Below are 24,793 nucleotides of genomic sequence, written 5' to 3'. Positions count from 1 at the left end.
TCACCTCCACGCAAGTGCCCCATTCGAACCCCATTCACAAGCGCTCTAACAGCATTGCGCTAGCCACTGCACTAACTGTGCTGTCATCCTAATTAACCCCTTCCCCCAAGTTTACAGATAAAGCCTTACTAATATATCTTGTATTAATAAAGATAAAGACTCTTGCCAGGGAGGGATAGGGAGATGCTTTGGGAGCGTCACCCCAGCGGCTAGCGCAGAGCAGCTTTGGCTAGCTTTTCATCCTAGGCATCGGCATTTTATTCAAGCACAACTTTATTGAAACTTTATTCAAGCACCTGCTGCAGGCAGGGCATGGCTGGGGCACTCGGCTGGCTGAATGTTTGCTCCAAAGGGATTGTTTGTTGGTTCAGAGGACATTTACTTTAACAATTTAAATTTTTTATTTGAACTTTTATTTAAAACTTTATTTATTTGTATTTATTTTTAACTTTATTTATTTATTTGCTCTTGTTTTTTTTTGCCATTTGTTTGAATTTCCAGTTGATAGGGCCAGATAATGGACATTTTACTGTATTTGGATTCCATATACCCGTGATATAAAGTATGGTGCTCCAATATTATACTTTGCTGTTTCTCGATTCAGTTTTGCCCTCGCAAATGGTCTGTTGGAGGCTGTTTATTTTAATCAAGAGGTTTACTTTCTGACAGCTTGTCATTAACCCCAGGAAAACAGACATTAGTAGTGTTGTTTCCAGTACAACATTCAACAGCTTTTAATAGCACACATATGCTTCAAGCTTCTATATAACTGCTTTGTGTCAACAAAAACAGAAAATGCTGGAAATCAGGAAGAAACTTGTGGTGGGAGAAATAGTTAAATGTTTTGGGATAATTGAGTGTGATCATGTTCATTTGTAAATTAAAGATTTGAAATGCAGCTTGCATTCTTGTTACATTATGACTTCTGCCTTATTAAGAACAGCTTAACAAATTGAAGCTTACCATCAGTAGAGTAGAACCTAAGTAGCATCTGGTATTTATTCAGAGTAATTGAATTTTCCACAGTTTTCTCTGATTTGTTATCAGATACCTGTATATAGTCATAAAGTTCCAGAACACAGAAACATGCTCTTCAATCCCACAGCCAGGTGGACCAAGCTAGTCTCATTTTCCCGCATTTGGCTCATATTCCCCTAAATCTTTCCTCTCCATTGACCTGTATAAATGTCTTTTAAACATTACAATAGCCTCCACCTCTACCATTTCCTCTGACACCAACTTCTATGTGAAGAAGTACCCCTCATGTCCCTTTTTAAATCTTTCCCCTCTCACCTTAAATCTATGCCCTCAGCGCACTTTCCTTGCAAATTGAGTTGTAGTCTTGGTTAAACAGTCAAAATAAATCAGTGATTATCATCCTCAAATATCAAGGAGGATTTTAAATACTTGGGGTCTTGCAGGATTGCACAGCTCGTGTATAAAATGCAGGAAAATGGATTTCATGTGTGTATTTATAATAAATGCGGTGTAGCGGCGGCTACACAGCTAACTGAAGGATCGCACAACCAGACAGGTTGAGTTCAGTGAGCAAAAACTGATTTATTGCAGGCCGCCTGGCTGGTCTTATTATCTCAGCCTGGCTGAGAACCGCGCTGAGGAAGCCCCGACGTCACTGGGGTCGCCAAGCACGAGCTTCTGAGCCCAGTGCCGAGGTCGGGAGGAAACCCCAGACGGCACCATTTTGGCCGGCTGCCCCGCCACGTGCGTGACAAGCGGGGCCGGTTCGCTTGCCTAATGACGTACTGCCACACAGCCCCACCCCCCCCAAGAACCGGCGCCAATGTCCTTTTTTGATGGGCGGCCTCACTTCTTGGGTTGGGCCACAACTACTGGCTCAGTGGGGTCGAGGTGGGCAGGCTTTAACCTGTCCACCGTAAACAAGTCCCTCTTACCCCCGATGTCCAGTGTGAAAGTGGATCCTGAACGCTGGATGACTTTGTACGGCCCTTCGTATGGTCTTTGTAGAGGTGCTGTGGACGGGCCCTGCCTGATAAAAACATACTCTGCGGAGTACAGCTCGCTGGGGACGTAAGAGGCCAGTGTGCCACGTCTGGGGGGTGTGAAGGAGTCCAACTGGGCCCGGAGGCAGGGGAAGTAGACCATGCGGTGACTGCTGGGGGTTGTGAAGTGCGTTGACGAACTTACCGGGTAGGGCTAGCGGTGCACCGTAGACCAGCTCGGCTGATGATCCCTGTAGGTCTTCTTTGGGTGTTGAGCGGATGCCCAGGACCACCCAAGGCAGCTCGTCCACCCAGTCGGGGCCGGTGAGGCGGGCTACAAGTGCCGACTTAAGGTGGCGGTGCAATCACTCGACTAGCCCATTGGACTGTGGGTGATAGGCCGTGGTGTGATTACCTCGATCCCTAGCCTGTTGGCGAGTTGCGCCCAGAGCACAGAGCTGAACTGGGCGCCCCAATCACTGGTGAGGTGGTTCGGGACACCAAACCGGGTAACCCAACCATTCAAAAGTGCTCGGGAGCAGGAGCTCCGTAGAGGCATCTGGCATCGGAATCGCCTCAGGCCAATGAGTGGTTCGGTCTACTACTGTGAAAAGGTAACGGTTACCTCGGGAAACGGGTAAAGGTCCGACGATGTCCACATGAATGTGACTGAACATTTCCAGGACGTGTTCGAAATCTTGTACGGGCACTCTGGTGTGCCTGTGTACCTTGGAAAGCTGGCAATGGGTGCAGGTTCTGGCCCAGTCCACAATCTGCTTCCGAAGCCCGTGCCAGACGAAACGTTCTGCCACCATATGGACCGTGGGCCTGATGGAAGGGTGGGAATGGTTATGGATATGGTGCAAGACTTGCCTGCGCCACTGCTGGGGTACCACTGGTCATGGGGTGCCCATGGAGACATCGCACAGGATGGTGCCCTCACTGTGAGGAGTCGGGAGGCCCTGGAACCACAGACCTGTGATGGCAGACCTGAAGGCCCGCGTCTCCTCGTTGGACTTCTGGTCCCGGGCGAGCTGATCAAAGTCGAGGCCGGGTGGTGAGAATGCATCGGCGACCACGTTGTCTTTCCCCGCCTTGTGCCGAATGTCGGTGGTGAACTCCATCACAAAGGAGAGGTGACGCTGTTGGCGGGCCGAACAGCGATCTCTTGCCATAGCGAGCGCCTGAGTGAGGGGGTTTGTGGTCGGTAAAAATGGTGAAAGGCCTCCCCTACAAGAAATAGTAGAAATGGCGCACCGCCAGGTACATGCCCAGCAACTCACGATCGAAAGCGTTATACTTGCGCTCTGGTGGGTGAAGAAGTCAGCTAAAGAATGCCAGTGGTTTCCATTGTCCGTTCACCTGCTGTTCCAGGACGGCGCCGACGGCCGTGGCAGAGGCATAGATGGAGAGTGCCATAAGCAAATCGGTGCGTGGGTGGACGAGCAGGGTAGCCTTCGCGAGGGCATCTTTCGTGGCTTCGAATGCCCTGCTGGCCTCTGGAGTCCAGGCTAGTATCTTGTCTTTGGCCACGATGATGACGAAGAGCGGCTGTATGATGCGCGCAGTGCCTGGAATGAAGCGGGTTATAGAAACTGACCATACCCGTGAACTCCTTGAGGTTGTCCGGGCGTGGGAACTCCCTGACTGCAGCAACCTTCGTAGCGGCAGATTTAGCTCCTTCGGCCGTGATGGTCTGGCCCAGGAACTGCATGGACTCTTTCCCGAATTGGCATTTGGCCAGATTGATCGTTAGGCAGAAGTCAGCCAGTCGGGAGAAGAGGGTGCGCAGATGAGACTTGTGTGGTGCCCAGTCTCTGCTGGCAACAAGGATGTCGTCCAGGTAAATTAATACGAAATTCAAATCCCTGCCCACTGTGTCCATAAGGCGCTAGAAGGTCTGGGCGGTGTTCTTTTTTTTTGTAATTCTTTATTTATCTCACTATGAACCATATCAACCAATATATTTACAGATGTATCTCTTTAAATATTCATAGTGACATTTTCTCTTTTTTTCCTCCATCCCTCCCTTCCCCCTTCCCACCCCCCTCCAAAAACAGTAAATGTTGGACATATAAAATACAATAAAACAATATCTTTATACAAAAGGAATATAAACAAAAAAGACGCATCACCTACTTATACACATTAAATCTGATCGTGTTTATCTTCTTACCATTTGAGGTGGTGGTGGTCCGAGGCCTGCTCTTTCTGTACTGTTCCATATGTGGTTCCCAGATTTTTTCAAACATTGTAACTTTATCTTTTAAATTATATGTGATTTTTTTTTCCCAATGGGATACACTTAAACTTGGTTATATATTCCATTAATGTTTATAGTCATATGGTTCAACATAGTCATCTTATTTTCACTTTTCTGCCTCTTCACCACCTCCATCCCCTTTTTTTTCCATTACTGTTTTATTAAGTTTTCCTTTATAATCTCAATATCTGACAACACATTTAAAACATGAAATACCCCAACAATCCCTACAATCAATAACCCTTTAACCCCAAATGAACCTCCCCTCCTTGGATTGCCTCCTGTCCCTTGACGGCAACCACAACTCCCCTTTCCATTCGGTTTGCGAACTTACTCACAAGCGTCAACCGATTTCGCAGTGACCATTATTCCCCTACCTGCAGCCCCCCCTCAGAGAACACTATTTTCCTATACTTATAACAAAGCCCTCTCTTTATTTCCCCTTCTTCCCTTTCTCTTATCCATCTTTAAATCTTTATATATACATTATCTTTATATTTTTGTATATTTTCTTGCCAGTCATCCTTCTTGTCACTCCTCCTCCTCTCTTCTCCTGTCCTGCAAATGTTCAGCAAATTCTTGGGCTTTCTTTGGGTCTGAGAACAGTCTATTCCATTCCTCAGGAATGAATACTTTGAGTACTGCTGGATGGCTTAATATAAAGTTATACCCTTTCTTCCATAAGATTGTTTTCGCCGTGTTGAATTCCTTCCTCTTCTTTAAAAGTTTGAAGCTGATGTCTGGGCTAAAACAATATTTTTTGTCCCTTATATTCCATCGGCTTATTGTCTTCTCTAACTTTCTTTCTTGCCTGCTCCAGTATGTTTTCTCTTGTCATATATCTTAGAAATTTTACCAATATGGATCTCGATTTTTGATGTGGTGCCGGTTTCGGTACTAGTGCTCTATGAGCCCTTTTGATTTTTATTTCTTCATGTGAATCTGTCGTTCCCAGCACCTTCGGGATCCATCCTTTTATAAATTCCTTCATATCTGGCCCTTCTTTGCCTTCTTTCAGGCCCACTATTTTTATGTTGTTTCACCTACTGTAGTTTTCCAATATGTCAATTTTTTTGTGACAATAAATCTTGTGTCTCTTTAATTTTTTTTCGCTCTCTTCCAACTTCCCTCTTAAATCATTTATGTCCATTTCTACAGCAGCTTCTCATTGCTCCATATTTTCTACTCTTTTCCCTATTTCAGTCATGACTAACTCTTAGCTTTGCATTCTGTCTTCAGCTCTTTTCATTTTTCTTTTGATTGAACTAAATTCTAATGATCGCCATTCTTTTAATGACCTCATTTGTTCTTCGAAAAAGGCTTTATCTAAACTTTGTCCTTCTATTTTACCTTCTTCTTTCCTTTGAAATTCTTGGTCTTCTTCCTCCTCTTCTTCTGTGTCTGTATCTATGACTGTGTCATCTTCTTCTCTTCTCTGTATCTTTGTATCTTCATCCTTTTCTGATGAACTGCTTCTGTATCCTTGCTGGGCCTCCAGCTGCTGTGTCTCCTGTTGTTGGGCCCCCTGCTGCAGGTCAACCTGCTGCTGGGTCTCCTGCTGCAGGTTGTCCCCCTGTCAGTCGCCCCGTTGCCATTCACCCTCTTCCAGCCCTTCATTCTCCTTCTCACCACTTTCTTTTCTTTTTTCTTGTTTACTTCTCCCAGCTGAACGCCCCAGTCCTGGGCTTCTCTCAGCTGCCGCTCCTCAGCTGAGTCCTCCTCCCGTCGGTGTTAACCTTTTCTTTTACTTGCGTACTCTTCGCACATGCACAGTTGCGCACCTCTTCTTGGCTCTGAGAGCCATTTTTGGAGTCCGCCAGTCGGGAAGACACCGCTCTTCTGGGGATTCACCAACACCGGAGATCAGCCGCTCCTCTCCACGGTGGCTCTCTGCTTCGATGTGCAGGTAAGGCCTTCTTTCTTCTTCAGTGATTTTCTTTCTTCCCTTTTCTCTGTTATTGTTGCTTTTTCTCTTTTGGGTGCCATCTTCTGTCTCTTCTCTGTAACTTTATCTTTCTCTTCCTGTAATTTATGTTTATTGAGCTCTGCTTTTTCCACATTTTTTTTTTCTTTTCTCTGGAGAGGGCTGTTTCCACCCAACCAGCCAGGTAAGGCCTTCTTCTTTCTTCTCCAGTGATTTTCTTTCTTCCCTTTTCTCTGTTATTGTTGCTTTTTCTCTTTTGGGTGCCATCTTCTGTCTCTTCTCTGTAACTTTATCTTTCTCTTCCTGTAATTTATGTTTATTGAGCTCTGCTTTTTCCACACTTTTTTTTTCTTTTCTCTGGAGAGGGCTGTTTCCACCCAACCAGCCACTGCTCCATCATGTGACTCCCCCTGGGTGGCATTCTTGAGCCCGAACGGCATGCGTAGGAACTCAAACAAGCCGAAGGGGGTGATGATGGCCATTTTGGGTATGTCCTCAGGGTTCACCAGGATTTGGTGATACCCGCGCACCAGGTCGACCTTGGAGAATACCCTCACGCCATGCAGGTTGGCCGTAAAGTCCTGGATGTGAGGGATCGGGTAACGGTCAGGTACTGTCGCGTCGTTAAGCCGTCGATAATCTCCGCAGGGGCACCAGCAGCCAGAGGCTTTCAGGACCAGGTGGAGTGCTGAGTCCCAAGGACTGTCGTAGCATCGAATGATCCCCAGCTCCTGCAGATGCGAGAACTCTTCATTCACCATCTAGAGCTTATCCGGCGGGAGCCATCGTGCCTTGGCATGAACCGACGGGCCTTGGGTGGGGATGTAATGAAACACCCCATGGCGTGGTGAGGCGGCGGAGAACTGCGGCTTGTGGATGGACGGGAAGTCATCCAGGATACGCTGGAATGTCCTTGGGCGTGCTGACCGTGGCCATCTGCAGCTGCTCTGTCTGGGAGGCGTTGAGGCGAACTGATTGGAAGGTACAGGCATCTACCAATCACCTACCTTGAATGTTGACCAGGAGTCTGTGGGCAAGGAGGAAGTCGACACCCAGGATGGCAGTTGGGAGGGACGAAACGGTGAACCTCCACGAGAACTTCTGCTGGTCGATCTGGAAGTGGACGGTCTTGTCTCCATACGTTTGGATCTCCATCAAATTGGGTGCACGGACGGGAGGTCCTCGAGGCCGGTTCCGGGACTCGATGGCTGTGGCTGGTATGATGCTGATCTGGGCCCCGGTGTCGACGAGGAAGTGCCGGCCGCTGACTGAATCCTGCAGGTAGAGAAGGCTGTGTTCTTGACCAGCCACCACAGCCATTAACAGCAGCCAGCCCACCCGTTTCCCTGGAGTCCCAATTAAGAATAAATGACTAGGGGCTAATTGCTGAATAGAACCATAGAACACCATAGGACAGAAGCAGGCCCTTTCGGCCCTTCTAGTCTGTGCCAAACCATATTTTTTGCATAGTCGCACTGACCTGTACCCAGTCCATGGACCTCCATTTCTCTTCCATCCATGTACCTGTCCAAATTCTCAATGTTAAAATTGAGCCCGCCGTTAACACTGAGTTAGAATTTAATGTGGAGCTCGGTCACATTTCTGAATGGTGAGGCTTGCACCACAGCTGCTTTCAGTTCAGCTAATGATTTTGTTGGTTATCCTTGACTCAAAAACCAGAATAAATCATATGGACCTGTATCTATTTCTGATTTTAAAAAAAGGGTCAGGTTTTTCTTAGAAACATGGAACATTACAGCTCAGAAGCAGGCCCCTTTGGACTATTATTCCCTCTTGTCCCACTAATCTATCCCTGACCATAGCCCTCCATACCTATCCCATCCATGTACCTTTCCAAATTTTCTTAAATATTAAAACTGAGCTAGCATTCACTACCTGAACTTGCAGCACATTCCACTCTCCTTGTGTGAAGAAATTCCCCCTCACGTTCCCCCTAAACTTTTCCCCTTTCACTCTGAACTCGTGTCTTCTGGCTTGTATCTCACCTACCCTCAGTGGAAAATGCTGATCTACATTTAGTCTCTCTATCCCCCTCATAATTTTAAATACCTTTATCAAAGTTCCCTCATTCTTCTATGCTCCAGGGAATAAAGTCCTAATCTGTTAAACTTTTCCCTGTAACTCAGTTCCTGAAGTCCAGGCAACATCCGAATAAATCTACTCTACACTCTTTCTATCTTATTGATACCTTTTTTGTAGTTTGGTGACCAAAACTGCACACAATACTACAAATTTGGCCTCACCTATGTTTTATACAATTTTACCATAACATCCCAGCTCCTTTACTCAATATGCCAAAAGCTCTCTTTACAACCCTATACACCTATGATGTGACTTTCAGGGAAAGTCTGTTCTACCATACTCGTTAGTGCCCTACCATTCACCGTGTATGTCTTCTTGGTTTGTTCTTCCAAAATACAACACCTCACACTTGTCTGCATTAAATTCCATCTGCCATTATTCAGCCCATTTTTCCCTTGCCAAGCTTTTTGAAAACCTTCGCTCTCCACAACGTCTCCAATCTTAGTGTCATCTGCAAACTTGCTGATCCAATTTATCAGATCATCATCCATATCATTGATATAGTTGACAAACAACAATAGCCCAAACACTAATCCCAGAGGCACATCACTAGTCACAGGCCTCCAGTCTGAGAAGCAATCATCCACCACTACTGTCTGGCTTCTCCCATTCAGCCATTGTCAATCCAGTTCACTACTTCAGCATGAATACCAAGCGTCTGAACCTTCCTGACTAACCTCCCATGTGGGACGTTTTCAATGTAAACAACATTTATAGCCTTTCCTTTGTCAATCTTCTTGTTTGCCTTCATGAAAAACTCTAGAAGAATGGTTAAACCTACAGCACAAAGCCATGTTGACTATCCCTAATCATTTTCTGGTTATCTAAATAATTGTATTCCAATCTCTTAGAACACCTTCCAGTAATTTACCTACTACTGACATCAGGCTCACCAGTCTATAATTTCCAGGGTTACTTTTAGAGCCTTTTTTAAACAACAGTTTCATCTATAGGTTCCATGTCCTCGCTGCATGTTTTCCTTATTTCCCACAATTCTGTGCCTATGTCCTGAGTGAATACTGATGAAAGAAAAATTTAAGATCTCAACCATCTCTTTTGGCTCCATAAAATGCCGACAACTCTGATCTTCATGGGGACCAATTTTGTCCTGTACTATCCTTTTGCTCTTAATATACCTGTAGAAACCATCAGGATTTTCCTTTACATCGTTTTCCAAAGCAACTTCATGTCTTTTTTGCATTCCTGATATCTTCCCTGAGGTTTTACTTGCATTTTTTTATACTTCTCAAGTACTCATTTGTTCCATGTTGCCTTTAATTGCTATACACCTCTCTCTTCTTCTGAACCAGATCCCCAATATTTCTCAAAAACCAAAGTTTGCTATGCCTGCTAACCTTGTCTTTAATCCTGACAGGAATATATAAACTCTGTATTCTCAAAATTTCACCTTTGAAGGTCCTCCATATGCTCGCACGTCCTTGCCTGAAAACAACTTATTCCAATCCATGCATTCTGGACCTTTTCTCGTTTCCTCAAAATTAGTCTTTCTCCAATTTAGAATCTCAACCTAAAGCCCAGACCAATCCTTTTTCATAATCAATTTGAAACTAATGGCATTCTGATCACTGGGCCCAAAATGTTCCCTGATACATATTTCTGTCATCTGTCCTATCTTGTTCCTTAACAGAAGATCCAGTTTTGCATTCTCTCTGGTTGGTACCTCAAAGTACAATATTGATTTAGAAAAAATTCCTGAACACGTTTGACAAACTCCAAGACATCCAATATGTGGAAAGTTTAAATCCCCTACTATCACAACCTATGTTTTCTGCAGCTGTCTGCTATCTCTACAGATTTGCTCCTCCAATTATCATTCTATAATACAACCTCATGAGTGTGGTCATACCTTTCCCATTCATTTTCTCCACCCATATAGCTTTACTGGACAAGTCCTCTGGTCTGTCTTGCCTGAGCACAGATGTGATATTCTCCATGACAAACACTGCCACTCCCTCCCCCACTCCATTCTATGGCGTCTAAAGCAACGGAAGCCCGAAACATTGAGCTGTCAGTCCTGCCCCTTCTGCAATCAAGTTTCACTAATGGCCACAATGTCAATTCCACGTGCCAATCCATGTTCTAAGCTCATCTGCTTTTCCTACAATAATTCTTGCATTGAAATAGATCCACCACATGCAACTCATTGACTTCTAACGGTGCCTGCAATTTTCACATCATCTTTTCGCTCCTCCACTCCTCTATCTGCTTTGGCACTCTGGTTCCCCTCCCCCTGCAAATCTAGTTTAAACCCACCGGGTATTTGCCTCCTTCCAGTTCAGATGCAAAACGTCCCATCGGAACAGGTCCAACCTTCCGTGGAAGAGAGCCCAGTAATCCAGAAAACCAAAGCCCTCCCTCATACACCATGTCTTTAGCCACAATTTAAGCTGCATTATCCTCCTATTTCTAACCTCACTAGCACGTGGCACAGGTAGCAATGCTGAGATCACAACCTTGGAGGTCCTGTCCTTCAACCTAGTGCCTAACTCCTTGAACTCTAGTTGCAAGACCTCTGCACCCTTCCTACCCACGTCATTGGTTCCTATAAGGACCATGACATAGGGCTACTCAACCTCCCTCATGACAATGCCGTGAACTCGATCTGAGATATCTCAGACCCTGGCACCAGGGAGGCAACGTACCATCCAGGACACTCAATCTCTTCCACAAAACCTCTTATCTGTCCCCCTAACAGTGGAGTCCTCCGTCACTACAGTTTGCCTCTTCTCCTCCTTTCCCTTCCTAGCCACAGGACTAGAATCTGTCCCAGAGACCTGATCTCTGTGGCTTGTGCCTGGTAGGTCACCCCCCACATTAGTAGTCAAAATTGTTTATTTGTTATTGAGGGAGGCGGCCTCAGGGGTTTGATTTTATCCTCATCACCAATCCGTTGGGTATTTGAGGATTAGAAATGCACTTGCACACAGAGACGTGGTGCATCATTCATTCTTTATTGTGAACCTAAAATGGTTCTCCACAGCACATAATATATATGCATTATGATGTAATAATGCATATATCCACAACACACTGCCTGCCTCTTCCCTTTCCCTCTCCTGACTGTCACCCATCTACCCTCCACCTGCCTCCTAGGTGTGATGGTGTCCCTGAGACTCGTGTCTATCACTCCCTCTGTCTCCCAAATGATCTGAAGTTCATCCAACTCCAGTTCCAATTCCTTAAATCAGTTTGTCCGGAGCTGCAGCTGGATGCACTTTCCTCAAGTGAAGTCATCAGAGATACTACTGGCTTCCCTGATAACACACATTCTGCAAGAGGAGCATTCTCCTGTGAAGTTTGATGTGGTTTCAGATGGTACCTAACTGCTGAGACAAGGCAGTTTGCTTTTAAATGTGTTCTCTAAAATAACTGTTGGGATCAGATTTAAAGCGTCAGGAGCACTTTTTCACTTTTCTCTTTCTCCGGAGGCGGGTAGGTGGAGTTAGGTCATAAATTAGATCAGCCATGATCGTATTGAATGGCGGAGCAGGCTCGATGGCCCTTTTTTGACCTACTCCTGTTCCTATGTTCCTATTCCATATGAACATGATTCTCTAGTACTGCGATTTGTCTTCTCTTCACAGCACCAAAAAAAATTGTCACCAATGCATCAATAACTGATTTTTTTTTAATGATTTTCACGATTGGGAAGTTGAACAGACAACTGCGGGACAACTGCCAAAATGGCAGGAGTTGACCTGTACAAATTAGACCTTTTCCCTTTAGGAGAATAGCTACTACGGTGGAGAGGTTTCTATTCCTTCACATGAGATGTGAGGATCATTTCTATTCTTGACAGTTATCGTTCACTCTTCATACCTTTCAGAAGACAGTGATAGTGCGTTGCCACCATGAAACCTTCCTTAATGAGCACAGTAAGTGGCATTGTTCAGAAATACATGATTTCAACCTGTGGCATTTATGCTTCAGATTGTTCTTGAAAGTGTAATGTTTACTTAGGGCAACCAAGTTACTGTGGCGGTCAGCGCAATGCTAATACAGTACCGGCAATCTTGGTTTGAATCCAGCACTGCCTCTGGATGAGTGTCCTCTGGGCGCTCCTTTTTCCTTCATGTTCCAAAAATATAAGAGTTTAGAAGATTAATTGATCTCATGGTTACATTAGGGAATTGTGGGCTCATGGGCCATAAGGGCCTGTTACCATGCTGCATCTTTAAGTTAAAATGTAAGACCATAGACCTGTACTTTAAAAATGCCTGTATATTTTCTGAGGGAAGCTAGAGGAAGAGTTACATACTCACTAGCTATGACAGGAACTACAGTCCATTGCATCCTACAAGGTGAGGCCGAACACCATAAATGGCTGTGATGCTTCACTCCCCAATGAGCTAAACACCTTTTATGCTTGCTTTGAGAAGGAGAAATACATGGTGTCTACAAGAATCCCTGGAGAGGCTGTCGACCCTGTGATATCTGTCTCTGAGGCTGACGTCAGAACATCATTCAAGAGGGTGAACCCTTGCAAGGCATCAGGCCTTGATGGCGTACCTGGAAGGGTCCTGAAAATCTGTGCCGACGATCAAGCCGGAGTGTTCACAGACATTTTCAATCTCTCACTAGGGGTTTATAAATTGGATTGTAACATGAGTTTAACCTGCCAAGTTGGCAGTTTTCTATCCTTATACAGGCCAATTAGTGGGTAGAATTTTTGAAAAAACTGCATGGGTTGGCAAACTACCTTGGAGGTGGATTGTCGACACGCACCATGAGGCTGCTGCTTGGTCAATTTGTAAGTGATCATGCCTGCCCGGGTAGAAGATGGTGTCAGTGCTTGTCTTCTTTACTCATAATCCCCCACGCCGCTGGAATGCCAGAGCAGTTCCAACAGCATAGGGATTATGGGTAAGAAGGACAGCCTTTGCCTGCCCCCACTCTGTTCCCCTGATAGCCCTCTCCTCTCTCCGCCAGCCTGGCAGCATTTGTCCGCCGGTCTGACAGTAGTTCCCCCCACCCGGCCCTGAAAGCAATTCCACCCCACCCCCGGCCCCAACAGCGTTCTCCCCCGGCCCTGTCTCTGCATTCCTCCCCCAGCCCTGACAGTGTTCCGACTGCACTCGCCCCAGCCCCGACCACTTAGCTTTTGGAGACCAACACAGGGAACAGGGGATACCCTGCTGAGCCTCCGGAGACATTGTGAGGGTGTGACATGTCATTCACTGCATCACCGAAGTTAAATTGCTCTGTTGCCATTTAACCAGGCAATTTAGGGACCAGTGTTTAAGGGGCTGCAGGGGCCCACGACACAAGTAGGGTACACAGGGCCCAAACAGCTTCAGTGAGTAAAAGCCAACTACTACAGTGGGAAGTTCCCACCTGATTCAAAAGGACATCAATTAACCTGGTGCCCAACAAGAGCAGTAGCTGCCTCACTGATTATCACACAGTAGCTCTCACATCTACTGTGATGAAGTGTTTTGATTTATGTCCAGAATTAACACGAATTTAAGTAAAGATCTGGACGCACTGCAATTCGCCTACAGTCAGAATCACTCCAGAGCAGATGCAATCTCACTGGTTCTCTACTTAGCTCTGAAACACCAGACAAGAGGTTTTGTGAGAAAGATAGGATATCCGGTGTTGCCTCCCTGCTGCTGGGTTGCAGGATGTCTCAGATCGGGTCCAGAGTATTCTGAGGGGAGAGGGTAAGCCCCAATGACATAAACAGAAAAAGAGAGGAGGTCCAGAAGGAAGATTACAGGGTGTTAGGAAGAAAATTGAGAAGCAGGACCTCCAGGGTAATGATCTCAGGATTGTTGCCTGTGCCACGTGTTAATGAAGGCAAACATAGCAGAATTAAGCAGATGGATAGGATTTCAAATGCTTGAATCATTGAGATCTATTTTGGGAGCGGTATAACCTATACCAAAATGATGGGGTATACCTGAACTTAAAGGGTACCAATATCCTGGAGAGGATGTTTAATATAGCTATTAGGAAGGGGGTTTAAACTAAGTTGGCAGGGGGAAGGGAACCAGGGTGTTAGGGTCGAGAAAGAGGAAAATAGAACAAAGTCAAAGATACTGTGCAGCAAAGATATAAAAAGGACAGGCAGGTGAAAAGAAGGATAATTTGCTGTGCATTAGAAATACAGCAAAGTCAGTAACAGAGACTGGTCGAAGGTTACTGTACTTAAATGCACATACCAAAGGAAATAAAGTAGATGATCTTGTTACAGATTAAAAGATAGGACATTGTGGTCATCACCGAGACATGGCTTAATGATGGATGTGATTGGGGGCTGAATATCCAAAAGTACAGTGTATAGGAAAGATAGGCAGGTATGTAGAGGGGGCACCATGGCCCTGATGGTAAGCAATGATATTAAATCACTAGAAAGAAGGGACATAGGGTCAGAAGTAGTAGAATCCTTATGGGTTGAGTTAAGAAATGGCATGGGTAAAAGGACCCTAATAACAGTTATACTGGCCCCCAAACAGCAGCTGAGGTGGACTACAAGTTACAGCTGAAAATAGAAAAAAATGTGTCAGAAGGAAAATGTCAAAATAATTATGGGGGATTTTAACATGAAAAGGGATTGGGAAAGTCAGGACAGTACTGGATCACAGGAAAGAGAATCTGTCGAATGCCTAAGGGATAGCTTTTCGGAGCAGCTTATCAATAACCCCAGCAGGGGATTGGGGGTTTTGGATTGGGTGCTGTGTAATGAACCTGAGGTGATTAGGGAACTACAGGTATTAGAACCCTTAGGAAATAGCGATCATAACATGATAGAGTTCAGTTTCAAATTTGAAAAGGAGAAGCTACTATCAGGTGTGTCAATATTTCAGTGGAGCAAAGGAAATTACAGTGGGATGAGAGAGGAACTGGCCCAAGTTGACTGGAAAAGTAAGCTAGATGGAGCGACGGCAGAGCAGAAATGGATGATAATTCTTCAAGGAATAAGGAAAGTATAGAGTAGATATATTCCAAGGAAGAAGAAAATTATTAATGGAAAAATGGCACGAATGTGGCTAACAAGAAAGGTTAAGGCTAAAATAAAAGCAAAAGGGAGGGCAGAGATGGAAGCAAAAATTAGTGGGGAAAAAAAGGATTAGGAAACTTTTCAAAACTTACAGAAAGACAAAGAAAGTCATTAGAAAAGCAAAGATAAATTATGAAAGGAAGTTGGCAAATAACATACTAAAAGTTTTTTTAAATATATGAAGAGTAAAAGAGAGACACGGGTGATATAGGACCAATTGAAAAAGATACTGGAGAAATTATAATGGGAAACAAAGAAATGGCAGCGGAATTAAATGAGTATTTTGCATCAGTCTTCACTGTGGAAGACATTAGCAATATACTAAACTAAAAGGACTAAAGATAGATAAGTCTCCCAGACCGGATGAGGTGCACCCATGGGTTCTGAAGGAAGAGGCTTTGGAGATTGTGGAGACATTGAAAATGATTTTCCAGAAATCAATAGACTGGCGTGGTTCCAGAGGATTAGAAGGTCACAAATGTAGTTGCGCCATTTAAGAAAGGAGGGAGACAGAAAAAAGAAAATTACAGGCCTATTAGCCTGACATCGGTAGTTGCAAAGTTATTGGAAACTATCCTCAAGAATGAAGTTATGAAATACCTCGAGATGCATGGCGTGATGATTTCATGAAGGGAAGACTCTGCCTGACCAATCTATTGGAATTTTTTGAGGAAATCTTAAGTAGGATGGACAAGGGAGAGGTTGTGGATTTTCAAAAGGTGTTCGATAAGGTACTGCATAAGAGGCTTCTTAATAAGATGAGAACCCATGGAATTACAGGAAAGATATTAGATTGGGTGGAGCACTGGCTGATAGGCAGAAGGCAAAGGGTGGAAATAAAGGGATCTTGTTCTGGTTGGTTGCTGGTTACTAGTGGTGTTCCCCAGGGGTCGGTGTTGGGGCTTCTTTTTACAATGTATTTTAATGATTTAGATTATGGATTGAACAGTCTTGTCAAGTTTGCAGATGACACCAAGATGGGTGGAGGAGCAGGAAGTGTTGAAGAGGCTGAAAGGTTGCAGAGAGACATGGACAGTTTAGGAGAGTGGGAAAGAAATGGCAGATGAGATACAATGTTGAGAAATGTACGGTGTTTACATTTTGGAAGAAGAAAGAAACAGGCAAATTATTATTTAGATGGGGAGAAAATTCAGAAGTACATAGGGACTTGGGGGATCTCATCCAAATACCCAAAAGTTAACCACCAGGTAGGATCAGCAATAAAGAAAGTGAATGCTAAGTTGGCATTCATTTCAAGAGGAATAAGGAGGTTTTGATAGGTCTTTTCACTCTGCATCGTAAAATGGAGATGACCCAGAAATTTTCCCATGAACCCTCCCATGAACCTGTGATGTGAAAAAGTTGACCCGGGAATTTTAAACAGGCCCACAGCCCTACCACATTGGTAGGGCCATGGCCCCGAGTAATTTTCCTGAACCACCCTCTCCCTGCAGTGTGAAGAACCAAATGGCCAAGCAGGGAAGCCTCGTGATGTCAGCTCTTGCATACCGTATCACATTGACGATTAAAATTAAAAGATACTTACAGCCTGACAACAGCGGGCCACAATGCAGGATGAATGGCCATCCTCGTTAACCATAATCCCTCAGAGTTATGGTTAACGAGGAACCCAGAGTGGTTTCAGCTGCATGAGGGTTTATGGGAAACGAAGTCGGCCATTCATCCCGCTTGGTGCCACTGTGATGATGTGCTGAAGCACCCCTGAAGCGCAAGGAGTTGGGGTGGGCGGGTAACCAACTAACCGCGGGGTAGAGGAAAGAGCAGGCGAGTGAGCAACTGACATACTGATGGCTGGGAGGGAGGGAGCGGGCGGGCGAGTGGTTGACCTACCGACGGCCAGGAGGGAGGGAGCGGGCAAGTGAGTGACCAAATTACCAACAGCCAGGAGGGAGGGAGCCGGCGGGCAAGCGAACCACCTACCGACGGGAGGGAGGGAAGGAACAGGAGGCAAGCGACTGACCTACCGACAGTTGGGAGGGAGAGGGACCAGGCAGCCAAGTGAACAACAGCCATGAGGGAGGGAGCAGGCAGGCAATCAATAGATGGGGCGTAACACATCATCCGTTGGGTGCAGTACTCCCCTAAATTGCCAAGGAGGGCAAATTGCCTGGAATTTGGACTGCGGTGTGAAAGGCCCAGGAGTTCCTGAATTGCTGGGAATTTCTCCAGGAGAAAGTAGAGTCACTGCTAGTGTGAAAATGCCAGATGAAGGTCCATGGGGGACTGGTGAGACCTAATTTGGAGTACTGTGTGTAGTTTTGGGCCCTTATCTTAGAAGGGATGTAATGATGTTGGAGAGAGTTCAGAGAAGATTTACGAGGATGATTCCTGGAATGCAAGGGTTAGCATATGAGAAGTGTTTATCAGCTCTTGGACTGTATTCATTGGAGTGTAGAAGAATGAGAGGCGACCTCATGAAAACATTTCAAATTCTGAAAGGATTACACAGAGTAGATGTGAATGAGATGTTTCCTTTGGTGGGTGAGTCCAGGACAAGAGGACACAGTTTTAAAATTAGAGGGTACCCATTTAAAACAGAAATGAGGAACATTTATTTAGCCAGAGGGTCATGGATTTATGGAATTCCTTGTCACGTACAGCTGTGGAAGCCTGACCATTGGGGGATTTTAAGGAGGAGATTGATAAGTATCTAATTAGTCAGGTATCAAAGGATATGGGGAAAAGGCTAGAAATTGGAACTAGATGTTTAGGTGGTTTAGTTTATGGTGGAGAGGCAGAGCAGACTCAATAGCCTTTATCGTGTAATTTTGTGACCACAGCAACACACACACCAGGCTGCTTTTCATCGAATATAGTATCTTAAAGCTCTGCAATCTTTCACCATGTGATTTGTTTTTAGATTCCTTGCCAAAATGGATAATTGCACTTTTTCCACATTATACTTCATTTGCTAGATTGACATAATCTAACTATGTAGTATAGTTCATCTAAATTCAAATTACCCCGCCTTCCAAAATGCAATGTAAGTGCTTTGCAAGCAGTCCTGCTCGACATCTCATTGGTTCCCATCATCTGCAAATGTTACTTCAAAGAATTAAATTAATTTTTCTAGTGCTTGCTTTGTATTATAAATAAAATATTCTCCCAAGGAAATTGCATATAATCTTATTGAAATATCCAAAGAAAAGGTACAAGGACTGCCTAAAGAAATCTCTTGGTGCCTGCCACATTGACCACCGCCAGTGGGCTGATAACGCCTCAAACCGTGCATCTTGGCGCCTCACAGTTTGGCGGGCAGCAACCTCCTTTGAAGAAGACCGCAGAGCCCACCTCACTGACAAAAGGCAAAGGAGGAAAATCCCAACACCCAACCCCAACCCACCAATTTTCCCTTGCAACCGCTGCAATCGTGTCTGCCTGTCCCGCATCGGACTTGTCAGCCACAAACGAGCCTGCAGCTGACGTAGACTTTTTACCCCCTCCATAAATCTTCGTCCGCGAAGCCAAGCCAAAGAAGAAAGAAGGAGAACAATGTTAAATGATTAAAATCTATGATGGAATGATTTTGATCAAAGGGTGAAAACAAGTGCTGTGTGGTTTGATTGTGCATCTTAGGTCTGCGACATCACAGGCACCAGTCCATCGAGGACACCTACAAGAGGCGGTGTCTTAAGAAAGCAGTCTCTCTCCTCAAGGATCCCCACCACCAAGTCCATGCCCATTTCACTCTGCTACCATCAGGGAAAAGGTACAGAAGCCTGAAAATGGGCATTCAGCGGCCCGAGGATAGCTTCTTTCACTCTCATGGTTCATTCCTGAATGAACAATGAACCGCAGACACTAACTTACTTCGACTTTTTCTTGCACTATTTTTATTTGTTTTGTACGGTATGAATGTTTGCACTGAGATTCTGCCGCAAAACAACAAATTTCGTGACATGTTCATGACGATACATTCTGATTCAATTTTGGATATAAATCCAATTTTAAACCTAAATGTTGATCACCAAGATTTGACCTTCTGTAGAGTTTCGAGGCAGAAATCAGCAGGTATAGAACTCGAGCTCTGATCAGAGCAATTTCCATACAGCAGTAAATGAAAATCAAGCCAGCAGGTACTGAAATTCTGAAATAAAAGCAGGAAGTGCTGCAAACATTCAGCAAATTGAAGACTGTCCATTGAAGATATTTGTGTAAGATGCTACCTCTAGAAAGCACCCACTTATCATCAAGGATTCCCATCACCCTAGTCACTATCTCTTCTTGCTGGTACCTTCAGGCAGAAGATACAGAACCTCCAAGTTCAAGAAGAGTTTTTATTCAACAGCTATCAACCTCCCTATACTTCCTTAACCCTAACCATAAACTAGTCTGGGACTAAAAAAGGTCTGTCTGCACTATTGAAACATCACTTTCTTTCCTTTAACTGCAACTGTGAATATATATCTATCTATTCTTTTATATTTATTACCTCTTTCTCTATATTGGTAATTTAATATTTACTTTAATAGTTGGTGTATCTTAAGAAATCTCTTGGTGCCTGCCACATTGACCACTGCCAGTGGGCTGATAACGCCTCAAACCGTGCATCTTGGCGCCTCACAGTTTGGCGGGCAGCAACCTCCTTTGAAGAAGACCGCAGAGCCCACCTCACTGACAAAAGGCAAAGGAGGAAAAACCCAACACCCAACCCCAACCAACCAATTTTCCCCTGCAGGCCGTGCCTGCCTGTCCCGCATCGGACTTGTCAGCCACAAACGAGCCTGCAGCTGACGTGGACTTTTACCCCCTCCATAAATCTTCGTCCGCGAAGCCAAGCCAAAGACAAGATCTTATGTACATTTGTAGGTTCTGCAAGTAAGAATTTAAAAAAAGTAGGGAAATTAATTGATCTGGGGTAAAAAGCAGGTAGGTAAAGATGAGCCTATCTTCAGATCAACCATTGAATGATGGAGCAGGCTTGATGGGCTGAATGGCCTACTCTTGCTCTTATTTCTTATGTTCTTATAGTGCACTTGTACATTGTATGTATGTATATAACAATAAATTAATTGCTCAAATCATGCAGCATCAGTGGAAAGAGAAACGATCATCAATTCAGATGAATGATTCCAGATCTGAAGCATGACTCTTTGTCTTTCCTCAGGGAATTTCCAGAATAAACTTCAATAGAATATTGGCAGAATTTTGACAAAGGTCTCCTAATGCAGAGTGAAAGTCCTTAACAAGCTTCCAGCGGTGATCACTGAAGACTGAATGTTCCATTAAATAGACTTTATAAGTCATAGCATGTTATAACATAGAAATTGGACCTATAGCTAACCAAGTTATATGTCTAATCTGGTCCCATTTGCCTGTTTTATGCCATATCCTTCTAAACCTTATCCTTCTACCTGCCAAAATGTCTTTTGACCATTAGTTAATTGATGAAAGCACTTTTAGTGGTAGTAGGTAATATGTTCCTTTTTTAATATGTTATAGCTCAAGACTTCATCTCAGCAACCTGAATGGGTTATATTAAACACCTAAAACATCCAGCAAATCTCACCCTTTTTCTATTTGTCTAAATTCACACAAATGTTTAAACATTGTGTAACCTGGAGCATAAACAATAATTCATTGATATTAATTTAAAGGCATTTTCTAAAAATCTAACATCAGGGAAAAAAATCAAATAAGCCTTGGACTCTGAGCATATCTCTGCAGTCCGGTTTAAAACATCACACCTAAATTGATAAACCATATGTGTTTACCATTTAGGAGGTTGTGTTTGTTAAGTTGTGTAGTGTATTAACTTTGGCTCAATGGCAACGCTCTTGTCCCCGGAACATGTTTGTTCAAAGTCCACTTCAAAGAGTTGAACACATAATCTTGGCTGATATAATGTTAAAAGAAAATGGAGTCATAAGATCCCACAGTATTATTCAGAGAACAAAGTTCTAAAGATGCTGTTAGACACATGAGCACACAGGGAATAAAGGGATATCAATAGCGTGCAGACAAAAAAGATTTAATTTAATTTGGCATCCTATTGGGTGCAAACATTGTGGGCCAGAAAGCTTGTTCGATGTTGTTGGACATCAGGGCCAACATTATCACTCCAGCCAGGTTCACTAAAGCTGTTTTGTTGTGTTCACTTGACTGTGTTACATGTTTATCGTGAAAGGTGCGGCATGTTTAAACTTCTTTCAAATCTTTTTTTTAATCAAAACCCACCAATAATTATCCTCCTGTAGTTCCCTTGTTACTATACACAAAGCTTCCAACTCCATTTTTTATGCAACAAACTCAGAATCTCTGATCCTTATTCATCCATGTTGACCTTGAATTACTCAAGTGCACTTCTTGTATTTATTGTCATCCAGCCTCCCATCTGAGGTTCTCCAGTGTCAGAATACCAGGAACAGGATAGCTTGTTGCTGAGTTATCTGCTTTGCACAGTGGAGCAAATTTTCATCCGGAATCACAGCAAAATTTTCAACAATTCATTTTACCTCTTTGGACAATGCAAAAGATGACACCAATGTCCTTTTAGTCAAATTCACCATTCCTTTCCAGATCAAAATTCAAGAATCTAAAGGAATACGTTAAGATTAATTGTAATGTCTGTGGAAAGAGAAACAGTTGGCATTTCAGATTAATGAACCTTGGAAAAGTTAAAAATTAAACTGTTTTAAGTTTCAGAGAAGGAAGAAGGATAGGGGGACCTTAACACTCATGTTAACTTTGTTAGCAAAGTGATAGCCAATACATTGGGGAAAATCATGACTTGGGTAGCAAGTAGTGGTGACACTTACAAACCATACAGGGGATCTTTTGAAAGCTGGCATTAATTTTCCATAACTTATTTACATTTTGTGAGTTTTATTATGGCTGCCTTACTAGTTACCAGTTGCACACTATGTGCTAAGAATTATTGTGTATGGTTAAGTGTGAATTGATGATGTGAATAAGAACTGTTGAGTTCTCAGTCTGCTGCAGATTTATCGATGTTATCACTTTGAGTCTTGGCAGAACACAGTTTTTTTAACCTTGGCTTTGTTTGCATGTGAACTTTTATTTGTTTATTTTTTGCCTTGCTCTGTGTTCCTTGTATTTTCTGAGAGTTTCCCGGAAAAAAAAGGGAATTCCTTTCCATTTTTATAGTAATTTATTTGGTGGTAATTGTATTCTTCAACTGTGTGTAACAATTTCAGTTTGCAATGTGCACAGGGCTAAATAATTGAAAAGATCTATTTCACTGACCTTTTGAGACCAAGAGTGAACTTGCATTGAGTTGATTCTTGTTACATTTAGGTAAATTTTAGAAACATAAAACTATGTTTGTGACAATATGAACTTTCATGTTAAAAATTTCAAGAATTCAACTTTTATTTTTACCAAAACACCAGAGCCCACCTCACTGACAAAAGGCAAAGGAGGAAAAACCCAACACCCAACCCCAACCAACCAATTTTCCCCTGCAGCCGCTGCAACCGTGTCTGCCTGTCCCGCATCGGACTTGTCAGCCACAAACGAGCCTGCAGCTGACGTGGACTTTTACCCCCTCCATAAATCTTCGTCCGCGAAGCCAAGCCAAAGAAAGAAAGAGTATCAAACATAGAACACAATGGAACAGTACAGGTCCTTTGTCCCTCGATATTGTGCTGACCTCTATATTCCAACAAAAAAAATCTAAACCCTCTCTTCCTCATAACCCTCAATTTTTCTTTCATCCATGTATCTATTTAGGAGTCTCTGAAATATCTCTAATCTCCCAGCCTTCATCCCCACCCCAACAAGGCATTCCAGACACTCATAACTCTCTGTGTAAAAAGCATCCCTAATGTTTCCCCTAAACTTTCTTCCCATCACTTTATACAGAGTGTTTGCAACTCCCACCCTGGGAAAAAGGCACTGGCTGTCTACCTTATCTATAGCTCTCAGAATTTTGTAGACCTCTATATCGTTCTACGCTCAAAAGAGAAAAGCCCTAGCTCTGCTAACCTTGGCTCATTTTCTAATCCAGCCCAAATTCTTGTAAATCTCCACTGCACCCTCTCCATAACTTCTACATCCATCTATGACCCAAACTGAGCACAATATTCTAAGTGTGATCTCGTCAGAGATTTGTGGAGCTGCAACATGACCTTATGACTCAGTATCCCATAGGTCTTCTTACCTAGCCTGTTAACTTGCGCAACAACCTTGAGAAATTATGAATTTGGACTCCAGGGTCCCTCTGTTCTTCCAAACTGTTGAGTATCCAACCATTAACCCTGTACTCAGCCTTCAGATTTGACCTTCCAAACTGCACCACCTCACACTTATCCAGATTGAATTCTATCTGCCACTTTTCTACCAAACTCTGCATCCTGTCTATATCCTTTTGTAATCTACAACAACCTTCAACACTGTCCACAACTCCTCCAAACTTTAAGGAACAGTTATATCTTATGAAATACAGGCTTGAAAACATCCTGATTGTATCAGAGGTTTGGATCTGGAAGCTCGGGTTCACCAATGGATGGAACTGGGGGCTGTGGGATTGGAGGAGGGGAATCCATGGACACTCAGTGTCTCTGAAGGAACTCTTTTGCTTCGCTTAGTGTTGGGGCACCATGCAATGATAGCGGTGCCTCTCTGTTTGCCTTTTGCATTTTGTGTATTAGTACATGACAATAAAGGAATCTTAATCTTATAGTCTAAATTTTACCAACCAAGCAAAATTTAAATCTATAGAAGTGTGTGCCCATTTAAATAAAAGCTTCTAGGGAGTAATGGCCTGAAATTTTCTCAGCAAATCCTGATCCAGGCCTTGCTTGGCACAGAACTAACTCTCTAACCAGGAAGACCATCAAAATGATCTGAGATCCTGTTAACCCAGCCCACCAAGCTGAACCAACTGTCACAGCTTTCATAAGGTTTGAATATGAGCATCTCTGTTTTACACAAACATGAAAAAATTAAGCGAAGTTTAAATACTAGAAAAAAAGAATGTCAAATAACAAAATCTAGAAAACTGTAACGTTTCCCTGTCCATAGCTATTTTATGAAATCTTTCAGTCTGTAGATTTACACAAATAAATGATTTAAAAATTTGCAGGATTTCTAACTTTTCCACCGGACTCTAGCATCAGAATTCATTGGTCTGGTCAACAGCAATCAACTGTGCACAAGTTTAGAACATCCCCATTCATGCACAGTTCTGAAGGTAATTGCTAGCAGTATTACCGGACGTTTTGAGGAAGACTTGGGACAGTTTGTGTGCTGTGGATATATTAAAGTAGCCACAATGGCAACAATTTTTATAATGCTAAGTCTTCACTGACAATTTAAATGTCTTCAGGTACTTCAGAATAGTTGTTCATGAAATTAGATGGTCCTTGGGTAGACAAAACAGCAAGAATGCATTGTGAAAAGTCTACAATTGCATCAGTTCAATCACTGAAATTGTTGATGATGGTAGATCATAGATATACTCCAAAGTTGAATAATTTAAGGCACAATCAAAAAGTTTTAGAGTGAAAATTCCATAATTCTGGGTTGATTTAGGA

General features: G+C 43.5%; 1 protein-coding gene and 1 long non-coding RNA gene across 9 annotated transcripts in view; both read left to right on the top strand.

The window, feature by feature from the left end:
* babam2 (BRISC and BRCA1 A complex member 2) overlaps positions 1–24,793 on the top strand; it is a 243,420-nt gene that overhangs the window by 171,267 nt on the left and 47,360 nt on the right. The window lies entirely within an intron of this gene.
* Positions 11,330–24,775, top strand: LOC138737151 (uncharacterized). The gene is made up of 3 exons (XR_011340783.1): positions 11,330–11,587; positions 11,999–12,147; positions 24,343–24,775. It is a non-coding gene; the product is annotated as an uncharacterized lncRNA (long non-coding RNA).

Source organism: Narcine bancroftii, chromosome 6 (assembly GCF_036971445.1).
Source record: "Narcine bancroftii isolate sNarBan1 chromosome 6, sNarBan1.hap1, whole genome shotgun sequence".
Lineage (NCBI taxonomy): Eukaryota > Metazoa > Chordata > Chondrichthyes > Torpediniformes > Narcinidae > Narcine > Narcine bancroftii.
This window is presented reverse-complemented; position numbering and strand designations above follow the sequence as displayed.